General features: G+C 40.8%; 2 long non-coding RNA genes across 2 annotated transcripts; one reads left to right on the top strand and one right to left on the bottom strand.

Moving 5' to 3' along the window:
* Positions 1-1,205: 1,205 nt before the first annotated feature.
* Positions 1,206-9,397, bottom strand: LOC119025935. Its single transcript, XR_005076966.1, has 3 exons — positions 8,930-9,397; positions 3,248-3,397; positions 1,206-1,369 (listed from the first exon to the last, which is right to left on the bottom strand). It is a non-coding gene; the product is annotated as an uncharacterized LOC119025935 (long non-coding RNA).
* On the top strand, positions 2,374-4,649 carry LOC119025936. Its single transcript, XR_005076967.1, has 3 exons — positions 2,374-2,483; positions 3,272-3,403; positions 4,515-4,649. It is a non-coding gene; the product is annotated as an uncharacterized LOC119025936 (long non-coding RNA).
* Positions 9,398-18,911: the final 9,514 nt, after the last annotated feature.

Raw genomic sequence — 18,911 nt, forward strand, 5'->3', positions numbered from 1 at the left:
CAGTCCCTTGCATGGCCCCAATCAAAACACAAAGTATGACAGTGACACAATAAACCTCATCTCAGGGTTTTTCAAGCCTTTGTTGAAGGGGGCACATGTTTTTAAGCAGTTCAAATGTCTAGCATGAAGACCAAACAACTTAAATAAACTTTATATATTGTTTTTATGTTTATTTTTTTATTTTCTTTTTGTTAGCTCGAGCATCTTAAAAGGGTTTTGCAGCAGCTTTTGAAGTTATGGGTCAGCTTGGAGGCGCCATCCGAAACTCTCAAACTAGACCAAACCACAACAGCAGTCATTTAACCCTAAATGCAGACCCTCTTCATTCAGCTTGGAAAATTAGGCAGCAAAGCTGATACAATGGCCTATATCACAATAATTAATTGGTCCATTAGGGGGAGCAGGAACCCATTAGCCTCCTTCTTCTGGAACCTAATGTAGCGCTTGTAGGCAAAGGATGAACAGCAACCAGGGGATTTCAATGTGGAGGTAGGTAGGTGGAGAACTGCAGATATATCTGCTTCGATTCTGAGGGAGTGATGGGGTAGCGCTCAGGGGGCCGACCGTAGTTCTTCTCAGAACCAGGATCTCATCATGGGGTTGGAACAATAAAGGAAACACACTGGGGCCAATCCATGGGATGGGGGACGGTGATACAGGAATTTCGTCATGGATGAAATAACAACAAAAGGTTGAGTTAGTTTTTGCAATGATAATTTGAGTGCCTTGGCAAGATCTGTAAGTGTTCTAAGTTAAATCAGAGAGGGTGAGATTGTGCAGGGGATTGAAGGAGACAGATCTGGTTATATGTTCCCTGCACCTGAGAAAACCATTGAAAGCCATTAGCAAAACTGTTTCTAACATGGAATCAATACATGGTGAACAACACCCTTGTCCTATCCTTGACACCAAATTGTGCACCGGTAAAATAGCGAGAGGCATTCTTTTATCATTGCCTGAAGGACCTGCCTTTTCAAGGCCACTGAGGAGCAGCTCAATGGAAGGACTCCCAAGAAAGCCCTGGGATGCTGGGTCTTGGTATCCAATGTGAAATTGGATCCCTGCCAGCATGGCTTCGAAACTGCATTTGAATATGATGTGATTCAAATGAGAATACAATAAATGCACACATTACAGAAATATCTACTAGTAGAGGACTAAAGGGGAGGCTGGCACAAAAAGAAGAGTACAAAACCAAGCTGAATCATGGGCTTTAATGATGCTTTTGGATAAACCCAGTCACATGTATTTTGAGGTAGGGCACAGAAGATCCAGCAGGGGGTTGGACATAATTGAGAGTCATCTGATTGAGTGGAGGGCCTGGCAGGCTGGAGGGCTTGACCCAAGGGGGGCACATAGTTTTGAACTCCTGAAATGTAAAGCGAGAGAGCGTGTCAGCTACGTGGTTTACATGACTGGAAATGAACGAAGCACGCAAGATGTTTAGAACCTATGACCAAGTTAAACTTCATCTTACCCTCATCTGCATGGCACTTGTGAGTAGCTGTGTTGGGGATAATGCTGAGTTTCCTCATATGCAGGTGACTGGTGTCTGTAGATGTATAATTTTACAGATAATGCCCCTGGTGTCCAAATAAAGTAAATTGCATTTCCTAATGGATGGATAAAAACTACCCGTGTAGCCATGGGTGAAAAGATAATTCTGTCTGTTCTATGCCACCCCCTCATGTGGAACATTAGGTTGGAGCACTACAGTGATGAGACCAGTACCAATAATGTTAGCTAGTTAGCAGCCTGTTAGCTAAGTTAGCCTACTTTCTCTATCGCTCTGAAACCCGCCACAAAACTAACTTTTTTGAGAGTACTCAAGGCAAATTCCAGACCAAAATATTAAGGAGGGGAGGGGTTTAACTGGCACATTGGATATCTTGGAGATTCCCATAGGCATAACCGGGTTTCCCCGTTAAAGATTTTATTTTTAAGTATCATCCCAATAGTTATTGATCAGGATGATGATGATGATGAGCAGCAGCACTCCTAATATCAGTGCAGTGTTGAGTTGTTAATGGGACAGATGATCGTGACCAGTGATGGGAATAACGGCATTAAAATAAACAGCGTTATTTTTTTTCAGTAACGGGTAATCTATAACTAATTACTATTTCCATCATTACAATGCCATTATTGTTACCGGCAATTAAATGTGGCATGTTATAAACTGAAGCTGTCGTCATCCAACTTGGCTCTCAGCTGCAGGAGCTGCAAAGTTGATTTTTTTCCCTTTGGTGAGGAAGGAGGGAGGGGCAAGACAACTGCATAAGTGATGACAATTGGCTAAGGTAGAAATTAGTAAGAGCTCGTGAGCCAATCCGAAGCAGTGATCAGTTTACACATAAACCACACGCGCACACAGCAGCCTCACACACACAAACTAAGAGAGGTAAGCTGCAGCAATGGTGAGTCCACAGGAAAAGTTGCTGTTTTCAATGTGGAAGTACAGACACTACTTTAATCTCCTTCAGGTAAAGGCAAGAACGTACATCTGAAGTGTACATTATGTCCCAGAGCGGAGTGTTTGTCCATGTCTGTTGTAAGCAACTCTAATCTAATGAAGCATCTCTCAGTCAATCTACAAAACTAGTGGCCAAAAACACCTTTGTTGACACAGCTGATGATGATGACAGCAGGCCAGCTGTGGCTAACGTGAGCTCCGCTAACAAAGGACACGGAGCTGTCCAAGCAGCTACAGCTGGATGTTTCTGCTCCAGCTTCACAAAAACTTGTGACACAGACTGAACTGAATGCAATGATACACATGCTCCTGTTATCAACAGTTGACTCAGACTACTTTATAAAAGTAACTTGCCCAACACTGATTGTGACACGGCAGGGCAGAAGGTCCAGCAGCAGAGGACCACATCCCTATCCCTCAGTGAAACACACAGGGATACACTGTTGGCTTTGGGTTTCCTAGAAATACACTGTTATTATTTTAGAGAGCCATTACATGCGCCACAGGCAAGGACGTTTAACTATATCTGGACACAGCCATGGAAACTGAGCCCCGTTCATTCCTATGAAAGCTGTTCTCTGTTCATTGGAATGAATGAAGCCAAAATGATGCTCGATAGAAATACCCAGATCTTCCATGTTGTAGGGCCCATTGAGAGTGCACACGAGAGACTTCAGCTGGCCAAGACTGCAAGCTTCTGGTTTAGCATCCAGCTACCTTGAACTCTAATTATGACAGTTAAACAATTCATTTTGTGGGGGTTGTGATGCTCACCAAAATGTATCCACTATATTGCAGATGCCTCTTTTGCAATGTTGCTTATGGGACAAAGTCTTCTTGGGGCCCCCCCTGCATCAGCTGGAGCAGCAGCATCCTCAGCTAGCCTTGTGCAAAGAGTCGAGGGATGTATCTGAGGGAAGATGGCTGCAGGTAATAGGAATACAACTTGAGGTTCATGTTACAAAAAATAATTAGTGACTACAAAATGAGGGTTTGTCTGATTGTCATATATGGTGCTTGAAACACTGCTTCTTACAGTTTTGTTATGTTTGGATCACTCTTGCTGGAGCACTGAATGAGGTCCTGGAAATGATTAATTTCATGAGATTAATGCTAAATACTGACCAACCTGCCTGTGCAGTTACACCGCTAAAGAGCAGGTTTTGGCAGAGTTAGAGTCCTCCCTTCATTTCTCTGATGTATTTTGCAGCTGTAGAGTCATAACTATTTGGACATGAGAAATATAAATCATCAAAAATCATCTAGGCATGGACTGCACTATGTACTTGTGTTTTGTAAGACCTTCTATCTCTTTCTGGTCAATACTTTTGTTTTGAAAAGTAAAAAAAATCTATTGATCTATTCATTTCTGCGCAAATTAATTGTTGCAAGTTGTTAAATTTGTTATTGAAGGCCAAAATATATTGCCACTACTATGTATTAATTTATATGTATATGTGTATGTATGTATGTATTTACCCATACATTTTCCCCTCCTCAGTTGCATTGTTGCATTCTTTTGTTACACAGTAAATGCTGAATAAAACTTATGGAGGTATACATTGATACTACCATCTGAGCATAGCTCCTTCTATTGGTCTAACAACAACAGGTCTGTGTAAGCAGGAATACCAAACAACCACTACAACCCACACTTGAGTACAGCTGATACAAAAGCCTTGGCATAAAGTTGGAATGTTTCATTCCAGTTATTGTCAACCAAACAGAAAGCTTCTCACGTTTTGTCTTTTATTGTAAAAGCTATAAGAAACCAGCGGTAAATACAAATGCAGAAACAAAATGTCACCAGTGGACACCAAAAAGCCACTCCTTTTTTTCAGTCTTATTGAATGTCACATATGACCCGTGTGTCAGAGGAGGATCAACACAAAGGTCAAGTGATAATGCATGACACGTGAGCGGTTATTATAATACCATAGCAGCATGATGCTGTGTTCAGATCAATCGCAAGGAAAATATTGGCGTTGCGATACTGGTGCAGGTTTCCTCACAGGATTCTCACTTTTTATTCGCATTACAGACACAGCACCCAGCTCAGTAAATTTCACCGTCTGGAGTCACGTCTGGATGATTGACGTTTCCAGCACTACCTGAGGCTGACCGGTACCCTGCTCTCAGCTGTGGTGTGCCTGTCCATCTGTTTCCAGTGAGTGGCGGTTTCTTAATACATGTGTTAAAATCAATAAATAGTGACTGTGATCAGCAAGTGGACATAGGCTGAATTCATCTGTTTTACCACATTAGTTAAACACAAATGCAGAGGTTTCTCTGAGATGTGAAGGGAATGAAGGGATCAGAGGGATGCCAAAATAACAACATTATAATGCCGTCACGTAAAAAGTCTGAAGTCATGCACCTTCAGGTGTGTCAGCCGGATGACAAGAAAATAACTTTTAAAATGTTTGTTCCCTGAATGGAGTTCGATGAATCAGGGCTATGCTGTGCTGAAGTAGTCCGAAACTTAAGAGGAAGTCTGACTTCCTCCCAAGGAGATGTGTTATCGTACAGCTCTGGGGGTCCACAAACAGCTGCGATCAGTGATTATTCTCCCCTCGTCCATAGCTGCTCATGAATGTCTGGATATAAGCAACATTAACGTCATGACGTCAGTGTGAATGGCAACGCTGACAGGCTTTCGCATCACACTGTCCAGTGAAAAACTTGCCTGAGTTCACTATTTTCAACTCATGCATCCACTGCGCCGCCAGTCACATGTAGAGTGCATCTATTCACGTCTTCATTGAGTTTTTATGTAATCTAGATGCACAAATAACACATTTCGCATTTGGTCTGAACCGAAAATATCATTGCTATCAATGCTACACACTCCTTTTGTAGATTGAGTCAAGCCTCAATTGGATCAATGTAAAGGGATCAGTTTCAGTTTCAGCGTTCTGCCTTGTGCTCATTTAAATTATATTTCATCAGGTAGAGCTGCCAAAAAACGTTCCGCCATGTGAACACACGTAAGGCTTCTTTCTGCTTCTCCACTGCTCTGGCTTTGTAGTGTCGTGTACACAATTTGCATGTTGTGCATGTGCAGTCGGAAGGACATTCACTCCCGTGGCAACACCACAAACTTGTTTAAACACATAAAAAATAAAAACAGGAGAAAGAGATCACAGAGCTGCAGCAGAGAGGGAAGGGGAAGGAGAGAAAAGCCTCATCAGCATCCAGACCCCCGACACTCAGACAGAGGTCACCGCCAGAGTCTTTTCAGAGAGGCAAGGAATATCCAGGTAAATACAGTGAAATAAATGAGCTAGTCAAACAGTTTAACACATCCAAATATTATATTAAGTCCATTGGAATGTGCAATCTAAATGACAGCTGTAGAGCTTCACAAGAGGGCAGTCACTTGGTCAGATTCTCTGATGACATCGCTCTGCTGTCTCTGCTTCACGATCCACAGCTGGATCATGGCTTGGCTCTAAATGATTTTATCAAATGGTGCGATGACAACTTCTTGGACCTTGATGTAAGGCAAACAAAGGAGTTGATCACTGATTTTAGAAATAACAGTGCAGAGCCTAAAAACAGCCAGATACACGGTGAACCAGTTGGAATTGTGGAAACCTATAAATATTTAGGAACCATATTTGACTCCCATCTTAAATTTGACAAAAACACAGAGTCACTTGTCAAACGGGGACAACAAAGAATCCACCTGATGCGGAAACTAAACTCTTTTAGTGTCTCTAAAACCATTTTATGTTCCTTTTATCTTTCTTTTATTGAGTCTTTAAACGTTCTCTTTTATTTGTTGGTTCAATGGTCTGTCAGTCTCAATGTGATCGTTAGAATCTGCTCCAAAATGATTGGAGTCCAGTTAACAGATCTGAGTGTGCTCCAGAAAGCAAAATGCATCCTGAAGCAGGGAGACCATGTCATGTCCAGTGAATTTACTCTGATGCCCTCATTGTGACGCTACTCTGCCACCCTGAGGAAGACAAATCGCTACTCAAATTCTTTTATCCCTTCAGTTATTAGGTTGATGAATGCCAATTTTAATGAGTAGGGTTGTGCTTGTCGTTATCTATTTATTTACTTGCATACTTGCACGGGTACATGACATCGCTGTTTGGAACCATGAGCTGAACTGATTTACTGAAAACTGAGAGTTGAGTGTCAGAGTTGTATGTCTAATGAATGATTGTTTCATATGTTGTGTTTTTTCTGTTCTAAACGTAGTTGAACTGGGAGCTGTAAACTGAATAACAGCATTGCTAACGGCGTTACTTATTTTCAATAACAGGTAATCTAACTAATTACTATTTCCATCGTTACACTGTTACAGTTACCAACAATTAAATGTGGCGCGTTATAAACTGAAGCTACTCATTGAAGCTGTTGTCATTCGACTTGTCTCTCAGCCACCAGAGGGAGAAGGGGCGGGACAACCGCATAACTTAACGCAATAGTTACTTTCTCTGGTAACTAGTTATAGTTGAGTAATTCAGTTACTAACTCAGTTACTTGTTGGTAAAAGCAACTAGTAACTATATCTAATTACTTTTTAAAAGTAACTTGCCCAGTACTGATCATAGGCTATAGAGTTAATTATATTGGTGTTTAACCTAGGCAATTCCCCAGTTTTTTGTAAAGGATCTTCAACCTCTCTCAATAGTTGAAGATGAGGGCTTTAGGAATTTTGTGAAGACCCTTGAGCCACGCCACAAGATTCTGAGTAGGTAAGTTTAGTGAAAGGGAAAGTAGAGGAGATGTGTGGATAATGTTGCTAAAAAAGTGAAGAAAACTCTGGATAGTGATTTTTTTACACTTTATATATTTATGTAAAAAAATATTTTTTTAATCAAAAAGAAAACCTTTTCAGTATGTTAGTTATTTGCCTTTGAAAACTGTTTTGTGTTTTTATAATGAATAAAACAATCTGTATCGGCGATATTGGCCTTGAATGACTTGGCACTGGAGCGAAAACCAGATTTTGTGGTACCGCCCACCCCTCGTCTGAACGCACCGTGAGGAGGAGATGGAGCATCACATCATCACAAGGGCAGGTTAAGGATAAGGCTTACTGCCCCGGTGTTTGGTGCATAAAAATGAAAGCTAAGTACTGCACCAGTTGAGAACATATGTATAGAATACAGGAATTACAATAAATTGAAGGAACGCTATAAAATTACAACAAGTATGTAGAACGTAACTGTTAGACTCAGAAAGCTGTACAGCTGTGCAAACCTCTTCATCACTGTATGTGCTACAGTTCACAGTATAGAGAGTATGTGTGATGGAATGATAGTCAGTGATGTCAGTTGATGTATAGTAGAGGTCGTCTTATCAAATTATAATAAAGACAATTTAAGTATGATGTGATCAGGCTAAGATGCATACAGTGTGAATATATATATATATATATATATATATACACACACACACACACACACACACACATATATACATACACACACACGCACACATATATATATAAATAAACTTGCAGGATCTTTATCTTAAATATTATAGACAAGATTTAGTCATTATTTCTGTCACGGTGAAGCAAGGAAGGTGGACCCAACTACACCAGACAGCAGGCTGTAAGGGCAGTGGATGAGGTTTTAATGAGTGTAAGGTAAGGTAACACGAGGAAAGGGCAGACAAGATTGCAAGACCAGGGAAACTCAACAACAGGATCGCAGAAACTGAACGGGATGACGGAAACAAAAAAGACTGAACTAAAATACAAGCTAAACTAACGAGGGGCTGAGGTGCAGCTGGAGTGAGCCAGAGAAACACAGGTGAGAGAAATGAACGGGAAAAACACTGGAAGCAGGGAAGAGGCTGATAGGCCGGAAAAGGCTGAAAAGACACTGGAGGGCGGAACGGGCTAATGAGGGGGATGCAGTGCAGGTGTGGAGGGGAAGCAGACTGGGGAACGCTCAGGTAACAGGGCCGGGCTGATTAATCTCATAAAAGACCGGCGTGGAGGGAAAATCAGGCTCGAGAAGAAAACAGAAGACTTGAAAAAGGGGCAAAAGACACCGCAGAAACCCAGAAAACACACTGGACACAGACCCTGGAGCTGTAGTTTGAAGGGATGATAAAATTAGTTTTGCCAGGAGCTTCTGCATCTCTGTGTTTACTACCCAACGAGAACTAAAGCCGTAGCCTTCCCCTCTGGCCAGCTCGCTTTCTTCGTCCTCTCCTGCGGCGGAGTTACGAGAAGGGACGGTTACTTAGCAGTGGATATCACCTCACAAAGGTGTCTTTGCCAGGATTACCATTAATTCAGGTTTTTTTTCATCTCATTTTGTTTTTATTCGATCCTGTATGTCTTCCAAAGAGCACAGAAAGGAAAGAGCTTACGATACTAACATATACCAACATATCTGAACAAGCATCTGTACAAGATGCAAAAAATAGATAGATGAATAAATGGAAATGAGCAATAACCAAATAAAATCATTACATAATTACCTTACTGGATCACTATGCACTGTATCTCCTGTGATCTCTCTGAGGTAGTCTAAAACAGTTTTCCAGACGATTTGCACTTTGGGGCACGTCCATGCCATATGATAGAAAACACCTTCATCCTCTTTGCAGTGCCAACAGAGATCTGAGTCAGATACACCTGTCTTATGGAGTCGCGCAGTGGTGAAAATTCTAATTTATCATCTTGTTCTTCAACGATTTAAATATCTCATGAGCGGTTTTCCAGACGTGATTCCAAGGATATGCCTCTATCAATTTCCCAGTTTCTTTTAACTGCATTCCAATGAGTCTCTGTTGTTTTATTCATTAGTGTCTATATATATTTTTGATGCAAGTTTGACCTTCTGATCTGTAATTAATTCTAACTTAGACTCAGTTTCTGTTAATCCATATCTATATGTATCTTAAAGTTGTGCAAAAATTCCCAGTTTACTATCATTTGGATTTCTCACATCGTCCATAGTTCTAATACCTTTTGGAATCCCAGTGATTCTCGATTTCTCAGGCTTGCCATTCAACCTAAACCTATGGTTGTTCCATGAGGGAACACGAGGAGCGTCACTGACCATTAAATTGATCAGGCTCTTAAATGTTTTGGCAATGGAGCAAGAAAATTGAATCAAAGTGTTGCTGATGTTCTTAGATACTGGGCTGTACCATAGGCCTTGCAAAGAAACCTTTTCGTTCAACATGTCTCAGGCCTCCCATTCTATACTTTCCCAGTTCTCTTGAATTGAACTGATTTTTACTGATCCTGCCTCATTTCAAAGGATATCTAGAGTTGAATGCAATGTAATATTTGTATATTTTCAGAAGGCCAAGACCTCCCTTCTTCCTGTCTACATGGAAATTCATTCGGCTGACCCTAGGTGTCTTATTGCTCCATATGAATACCTCTGACTAATCTATTAACCTCTCTGAAGAAACTTTCATCTGGGGAAAGGGGAATAGCTGCTATGGGGGAAGTAATCCTTAGCAGAACATTCATCTTTAAGCCATCTATTTCACCAATCTGTACATTTTCCATCTTCCAAAGTCTTCTTTGACATAATTTACAAGCTTTTTCAAATCAAATGGGGCAGTATCAGGTATTTTGGATCTTAGAGTCACTCCAAGACAATCTAAACTGGCAATATGTGACTTATGGCAACGAAAGAGTGCAAATGACTTATCCCAGTTAATCTTGTGTAAAGAAACAACTCCCAATGTCTAGAATAAATCTGAGGGATGCTCTAATAAGTATGGCCAGGGGTTCTGATGATAAAACAAAGAGCATATGGCTCAAAGGGCACCCTAAGGAGTCCCTTGTGTAATTCAAATGTTTTTTTCAACCTATTTTTTTTTTTTTTTTTTACCCCATCGAAAATCCTTTATAATTTACTGTCTAATTTGGGTGGAAAAGGTTTTATGAAAATGAACAGTGAAGCCGTGTTCACCAGAAGCCTTGCTACTGGCCATGTTGTTAATGGCGGCTAAAATCTCAGTTTGGAAATTGTTTTTTTAAGATTTTATCTTTGGGCAATGGGTTTTTGAATGTTTTGAACAAAAAAATGGTCCACAAATTGCTTCTGTAAAAAAATATTACATTTGTTTAAGAGTTTATCTAGAGCGGCCTAAAGGTTAGAGAGGGATTGTGAGTAGAATGAATTAGGTGGACATTTCATATGATTAAGTCCATTAACCTCAACTGTTTAGTGGCCAGCAGATGAGATGGAAGTATTTTTTGGTAGCTGGATGTGTTGTAGATATACTGATTTAGATGAACATGTAGAAACACATTGACTGGAGAAAAAATATCATATAATGCAAAAACAATACTTATCCTGACTTGACTGATTACTGCTTAATCTTGGCCTCCATTTCTATAACGTTTCTCTCTCTTTGTCCACCTCACCATTGGATCAGGTGCCGCTGCTTCCTCTTTTCTGCAGCATAACAAGCAAGTCATCAACGCTTTGGAGCTCATCACTGAGTTATCTCTGATTCATAAGCAGATCCTGGAGGTCTGGATCACTCATGGTGACAGGCAGAAGCACAGACAAAAATACTTGCAACAGAGATATGGACAGATGAACACAGAGGTAAACACAGTGGTGGAGACTAACAGGTGCACCACCACAACAACAGGGTAAATGAGACAGATGTGGCTTGAAGAAGTGTCTTTTGGTTGTGTTAGTTTTGGAAATACAAAGAGAGTGTTTTTTTTGTTTTGTTTTGTTTTTTTTAATGATTAATCTACAGGACCTGTTGAGAGAAAATGACAAACCTAATAAACTCAGAAATGAACATCCTACATTTGACAACAGTGTTTGATTCATTTACATCTCAAGTGGTGACTAACAAACTCTTATGAGCTAATGTAAGCTAAATAACCAGAAATACATCACTACTGGAAATTTCCCTGAGACTGAACCCTTTACATGTGACTAATAAAGGTACTATAAGACAGACTGATCTACAGCATGACAGCTGACATTAAGGAATGTTAACGACTGCTGTCATTCTCTCAGTGAACCCTAAGCCTATTTAAAATGGCATCATCTGCCAAATGGCACTGAATGACATCATTTGTAACGACTCTTTCTTCTAACACATGTCATATCAGTTTCATGCACACCTCTTCAGTAAACTGCTCACTCACTATTACCTTACAGCAGATAGCTAGCATATCTAACGCATCAAAACAACATCAAAACTCTCGGCCACCATTTTTCATGGCTTAGATTTCAGGATCTGCTCTGTCTCTGTTACCAAATAATCAATTTACCTTTCAGTTTTCCGAGAGGATGGGAAAATAGCCTCAGGTTAATTGCATACGCATTTCACATACATTTCTCATTAAGAGCAACTCCTTTTTTAATCAAAGGTTGAGGTTAAGTTACACAATTGAAAATGTATTTGTCTCCCTGTAGGCATAGATGAGTACTGCATCCATCTTGTGTTGGTTTGTGTACTTAAGAGAATATTTTTGTTGCAGTAAAAACACCAAGAAAGCATAGACAAAGACAGAGAAATGTCTGCAGGCTGGGCTTCAGCCACAGTATATACAGATATAGAAGTAACACCTATAAGCCCATTGTGGCCCATTTCATTGCTAAAATCATCTTCACACCATGCTCACTTACAATTACATGGTCTAGTCTGCATCATACAATATCAATTCAAAAGTGAGTACAATAAATATCAGATGCAGTTGGTATATAAACCCATCCGTGGCAGCATTAGACACTAAGGGGACGCTTGTGCACCAAAACCGTCGCCAAAGGGTCCTGACCACACGTCGGCTTTTAACAAGGGGTAACGAAAAAGTGGTGAAAATAGCAAAGGCATATGAGAAGCTCTCCAGCATCATTCAGAATATAACTCTGAGGGATATTAGTAAAATGAAAATCAAACCTCTTCTTTTGAGGCATACTGCAGCCTTGGTCTGAAGTTGTGAATCTCATTAACTACTTCACCTTGCTTTGCAGGTGAGCAAGGGCGATTTGTTATGTTTGATCACATCATGTGGTTGAATTTATCTTCAAATAATCCTTGATCTCAACTTCAGTAAGATATTTCATATTTCATTTCAGTTTCAGACTGATTCTCGCTTCCATCAGTCAAAAGAAAAACCTCACAGGGTCATTTAGCTCTTTAAATTGTCTTCCCTTTACAATCAGTGTGTCTCTGTTATGTAGCAGTAGTGTTTCAGTTGTAAGAATGAATTTATTAGATTACTATTTTCCTCGTTAGAGGTCATATACAAAGAGAACATGTGTATTTCATTACGTTTTCTGTGTTATTTTTTTTAGCAATAACTGTTCACCTTTTTTTTCAGCATATCTGAAGGATATTGCTCTGTGTGTATAGTCTCTTGTAATATTTTCTCAGTCTTCTATTCAGTCCATAGATTTTTGTGATATAACTCCTTGTTTCCTGTTATTGTGGTCATATTCCTTCAGTCAGGGAGCTCGTCGCGAGGCGGCTTATTTGCAGATGGATTTTATCGGTGCTGATTGCTGTTTGAACCTCACCTGCAGTATATATTGTCATGTGTGCTTTTTGTGATTACGCTGATGACGACTTACAGCTGAAGCGTGTTCCTTTCTCGGCCATAAGGATTCTTTTTCATTTGCAGAGTATAGTTTCCACAGTTAAAGCCCAAGTGATTGTGTTTTCACATGCGTTTGATGTTGTTAGGATTACAAGAATGGATTTCCATTACACTGGGATGCAGGATGGATCTTAGCCCAGAGTAGAAGATATGTGCTGTGGTGAGTGAGTACAAAAGGGGATATTTGGACCTAGGTGCCGTTGTTGTAGCAGTTGCCCAGCCGTTAACGGTGGAGAGCATCTGGAGAAAACGATGCTTCTTCCTGGTGTGGTTGTGCAATGGAAGATGTTCTTTATTTAAGCTGTACTTCCCAGTTTCTCTGGGACGAAATTCAGCAAAGTGGAAGAAGGAGTAGCGAAGTGAAACTGAGGTTTATAAGGACTGTGTCATTTGAATAGACTGTGCAGTCAGTATTTATTTCAGAATGATAAGTTAAAGCAAAAATGTTGTCTGTGACCAGTTTGCCACACACAGAAGTAGACTACATCTGGCCTACTGGGTGAAACTGTTGTGTCTGTTACCTCATTCTCCTCCCTATGAAGACTTTGTGGCTCTTTAGTCTACATGACCTGAATACCTCCCCTAGAGCTTACTTTATTACTGCGGCCACTAGAGGTCACTGCCTAACAATTATAATAATAAGCCATATTAAGCTGCTTTTACGGTTGACATGCTGTATGTGGTTAATTCTAATGAAGCCAGTCTGAAATAAGCCCTAACATCTACAGTAACACTTAACTAAAAAGAAAAGAATAAAATAAAATACATCCTAAATCACGTTCTGTGCCAAATTCCCTCATTTCTTTTCAACATTTCAAGAACTTTAAGTGGACTAGCATTACAGCCTAAACTCTGCCATCAACATGTGCCCAAGCCCAAACATTAGTACAATCCTCTTTGTCACTCACAGTTCTGTATTAGCCCTGTATAGTCTACTTAGTCGAGGGAAGCCACGGAGCCCAACCACACCGTCATGCCTGGGTGCGCTCCATAATCTAAACCGAGATAATAAACTACACCAAAAACAAATTAGCAGAAAAACAGGACTTTTGGACCCATCACCCACTCAGAAACAAATAGCTTGTTAGCAAGTAGAGTAACAGGCTTTCTCAATAAGCATGGGCCACTACTCTTTGGCCTCACCATGCAGCACCAATCCCTTCTTGATAGCAAGGTTGCAAACTGCCCAGTCGGTGACAGCGACCTCACTGTTGCTGTGTCTTCAGCTGAATTTGAGTGTGTTTGTACTGAAAGCTCTGTTTTAAAAAGTCTGTCTGCGTTCAGCTCTCATTATTTCTGTGGCTTCCTAATTACCTCTCTGTGGTTTGGAGTTTAGTTTCCCTCCTGTGCTCCTGTTTATACTCTCCCCTATCAGCATTATTTCACTGTTTGCTGATTGCTCTCAGCCATTCAGAAGCTGTGTTACATTTAATGCAAACTGAACCTTTCCTGCTGTTACCGCTTCACATTAAAAGCTTTCCATCGGTGGACCGGCGGGATGCAGGAACACAAGACGAGTGATTTACGGAGAAGAGATGTACGCTGTAGCCCACAAAAGAAAATGCAATTTACCTTCAGTTGGACTTTAAATATTGCAGGGAGGCAAAAGAACGGCCACAGTGAGATGAAAGGGGCTGCAGGTGACAGGCTCATTCTATTTTGTGACCTCCAACACGTCAAGGCGTCTTATACGTCGTGACCCAGCTCTGTCTCCTAGAAATTTCTTCTGTGAACGCTGCTAATTAGTTTTTCCAATTAAGTCACAGCCAGGCTCTGAGACAAAAATGGAAGAAAGACAGGTATACTAAATAAAATATTAGAAAAAAAAATCAATACAGACAGGGGCACTTCACTCTCCATGAAATGAATGGAGCAAAAGAAAGCCACAGTTACCCACTCAGACTGCCCTTGGCGGCCTCATGCACTGTGTCGCCGCATTCTGACAGCAACTTCTCCCACAAGTTCAGTCCCCCAGATAACAAGAGGTGTCTGACTCCCTGGACTCTCAGCCACAACAGTGATGGGCTCCTACACAATCTGAGCTGACAGAAACATGAGGCAGGGTGGCGAGAGGAGAGGAGGGTGACTGTAATGTCATTTACCTGGAGACTAGCTGCCTCCTTACAGAGTAAGCCTCAGTGCTCTCGTGGTGATCGATGGCAACAGGCTTCTTTTTAAACACATTGCAGCTTAGAGGGTTTAAAAACAGTAGGGAACACAAAGAGATAAATCTAAAATACAGGCCTAAATGTGTGACATGAAAAAATGTCCATTAAATCACTGAAATACTGTGTTATTGGGCTGGGAACTATATCAATATAATGTCCTTATCATGTGTATGAGAGTAAATATTCAGCTCGGTTGCCAAGATGAAATGTAATCTGATAAAAAAAAAAAACAAAAAAAAAAAACGAATGTTCAGTTTGTGTCATAAATTTTGTGCATTATTATTTCTACAATACATGGCACATCACCTTCTCATTACAAGCTTATGACCTAATAATCATATCTGGAGGTGGAGGGGATGGCGGTGGTGGAGTTACAGTGAGAAGGCCCCCAAGCCAGTGACCACAGTTTGAGACTGTGTTTCAACATTTTATGGCATCTCAATGTTTTTGTACGTGATACCACAGGATATTATCGATGAGAAGTCGGGACATCTTCATCGTGTTTTTTGCAGACCCAAACTTATATTTCAGGCCAAAATGTGATCTTTTACTGGCCCTAACCAAGTTGAATTTGTGCCGAGCCCGTACTGAGAACAGTCATAACGTCAAATTGAAAATGTAACTTTAAAGCACGAAATCTGTCTGTATCATTCTCTGTATGCTATTCTCCTTATGATGTCACATCACTTATTCATGCATCATCACTCAAGAAGTGATAAATACGGTGAAGAAACGCCTGCTACTGGACAGCACTCTGTCCCAGACTACATTTGTGCCTTTCTTGACCTCCATCTGACGACCACCTACATCTCCAACAGTGGCCAACTTCCTACATGGAAGAAGTTGAGAGCATCTGGGTCAGAAACAGAACAAGGGAAGTGGACACCTTAACAGAACACATACATGCTGTGGATAATAACATCAAGTTCACATGGGAAGACGTCAGAGGGGGCAGTCTGCCCATTTTGGACTATGCAGTACACAATGAAGAAGGCAGAAGCCTCAACAATGAGGTGTACAGAAAACCTACACACAGGGATCAGAACCCTCTGTTCAACTCTCATCACCCAATGGAACACAAGCTGGGGTCATGAGAACCCTAATACATTGGACTGAGACCATGCCTACTAAGTCAGAGGGGAAGGAGAAGGAAGAGAAGCACATCAGAGGAGCACCTTAAACCTGTGGCTACCCAAACTGGACTTTGTCAAAACCTGAGACTGAAAAATGTAACGTTGTCATTATTTATGTCGCAGAAACACCTGAGAAACTCAGGAGGATCTTTAATAAACATCATATCCTTGTTCACTTTAAACCTACCAACACACTGAGGCAGAAACTTGTCCATACTAAGCACAAAATACTCAGGCATGAACAGAGTAATGTAGTTTATGCTGTTCATTCAACATCAGTGAATATAAGCAGGAACAGAAAATTAACTGGATTAAAACACAAAGATACAATGAGATGGATGCAATTAAAAATGGCTAAAACATTACTTAATGGTCATGATATTTATTGTACTGCAATTGAGTTAAAAAGGCCATAAAAATTATGTTGTGAGCTGCTTACCTTTAGAAAAAAAAACAAAAGTCATGGTCCCTGAGGGACGATATGAAGATCTTAATGGCCTTCAATAGGAAAAAGGTTCCTCACTCCTGGGTTAGGTCAACAACCCACAAGTGGTGCATCGACTCTGAAACTCAGAGCTCACATGTGTCCTTCATGAGTCTGTAAGGACACTCCCACACAGAGTTTAAAAGCCTGCAACTCACCTCCAGTTAGTTAGAACTGAAGAAGCCTCTTGGATGGGAGGTGAAACGTCTTCAACAAACTGAAACAAGACCAGTTTCTTATATATAGTATATCTGTTCATCTGATCTACTTCACACATGGCAGGTGTGTCTCTGTGGAGTCAAGGAAGTGTAGCATCAAATTTGGTGCAATATTGACACAATCAGTATGTTTACTGTTGCTTGGCAGGACCGTCAGCCGCTCCAGGATGCCTCTCTCATTGGTTATTGTGGCCAGCTCATAGAGTACCAATATACTCATCCAGATTTTAAAATGTATATTGTCAGGGTGGCCCCAGGAAATCTGTGAGCAGTTCAGGAGGCGTAATGCCACCTTCAGACCAAACGCAAATTAGAAAAATACGTGAACCACATTGGTAAGAACAAACAGATTTGTCTGTGATATGACTGCAATAAATGGATCAGAATTTCATGACGACAAGCAAACAACTTCTAAAATGCTTGTTCCCTGAATGGAGTTTGGATCGATAAGAGCTATGTTGTGCTGTGCTGAGACGTATTTCCAGAACTCACCAGGTAGTCTTACTTTCCAGCTCACCTCCCTCCTCAGCAGTTCCTTATTTGCTCTGTCTTGGTTCAAATAGGCATGTTATCGTCCAGCTCTGGGTGTCCGCAAATGACCACGATTAGTGATTATATCCTCTCCTTCACTGCTGTTTATGAATGATGATATTAACCATCCCCACTGTGTTGAAGTGAAACTATCATTTTCTATAGTGTTTGCTTATGAGTGTGGAGTCTGCAGAGTGTGGGCTCTGTGATGGCAGAGAGGAGCTACGGAAAGAGCCTTGTTTGTTGTCACCACCTGCTGTAGCTGACAGACTGCGAGGACAGACTGAAGGTCTTGCACACTACAACAGACTGCATCTCGGTTCAACTCTGCAAATCAGGGAGACACCTCCGCAACTCCTACGCCACTAAGGACAGTAGAAGCAAATCAAAACAATGGAGTGTGTTGGGAGATGCTCAAGTGTTTACAAAGGAAACAAAGCGGGGCTTCAGCAATAGACAGGAGCAGACTGCAGCTTGGTTTGCTACATCTAAATCAAGGCAAAGATGCTTGAAATGTACAGAAAAAAGGCATTCAGACCTCCGTCGCACCTGAAGCTGCTCAAGAGCCTGGCACAGCACACTGTCGTATACCATTAGTTGCTGTGCGCCCACCCTGAACCCTGCTTACGTTATTTTCATGCTGTAGCCGTACAGCCGCTTGCGGTTTAAAATAGAAAACTTTTCATCTTTGCATTTTCTTTTTGCCTCACCAGCTCTGTCAACTTCATGATTAATTCCCTTGAAGCTCATTAATCCTCCTGGGAGTGACATAAATAACTAACAGCTCTCTCACGTTCATCAACATTGTTAACAATTTCAAAAGTGCATTAATTAAAATTACCAGGAGACCTGAAAAAAAATTCAAGTCAAGATTTTAAATAATGATTAAAGCCAAAGGAGTACCAGCGTCAAGTCTTTTTTTTTCTTTTTTTCTAGTTTCAAAAAAAAGATCTTACATAGAAAACCTCTCAACTCCCAAGCAGTTTTTGTTCTTTGTGAAACTTGTCATAATTCCCTCACCTCTCGTCAGCAGAGCAGGAATGCATTGCACGTCACTTCAGAAAAACCCGACAACTTTTATACACAGTGTTTACATCAATATTCTAAGCTGTTTAAACACCATCTATCACAGATGGCAGTTGGCGTTGGGGTGTGAACGTAAGAGACTAAACATGAGGTCACTTCTTCCTTTAAGGCTCAAGAGTTGCAGATTGAAGGCTGTATGAAGGATTTTCAGTATCCAAATGAAACAAGGCTTATTTTCACCAAAATATACAAAGGCAAATATCCAATCAACTCACTGTACTCTCCTGTGCTCTCATGCGTTAATAAAG

Source organism: Acanthopagrus latus, chromosome 9 (assembly GCF_904848185.1).
Source record: "Acanthopagrus latus isolate v.2019 chromosome 9, fAcaLat1.1, whole genome shotgun sequence".
Lineage (NCBI taxonomy): Eukaryota > Metazoa > Chordata > Actinopteri > Spariformes > Sparidae > Acanthopagrus > Acanthopagrus latus.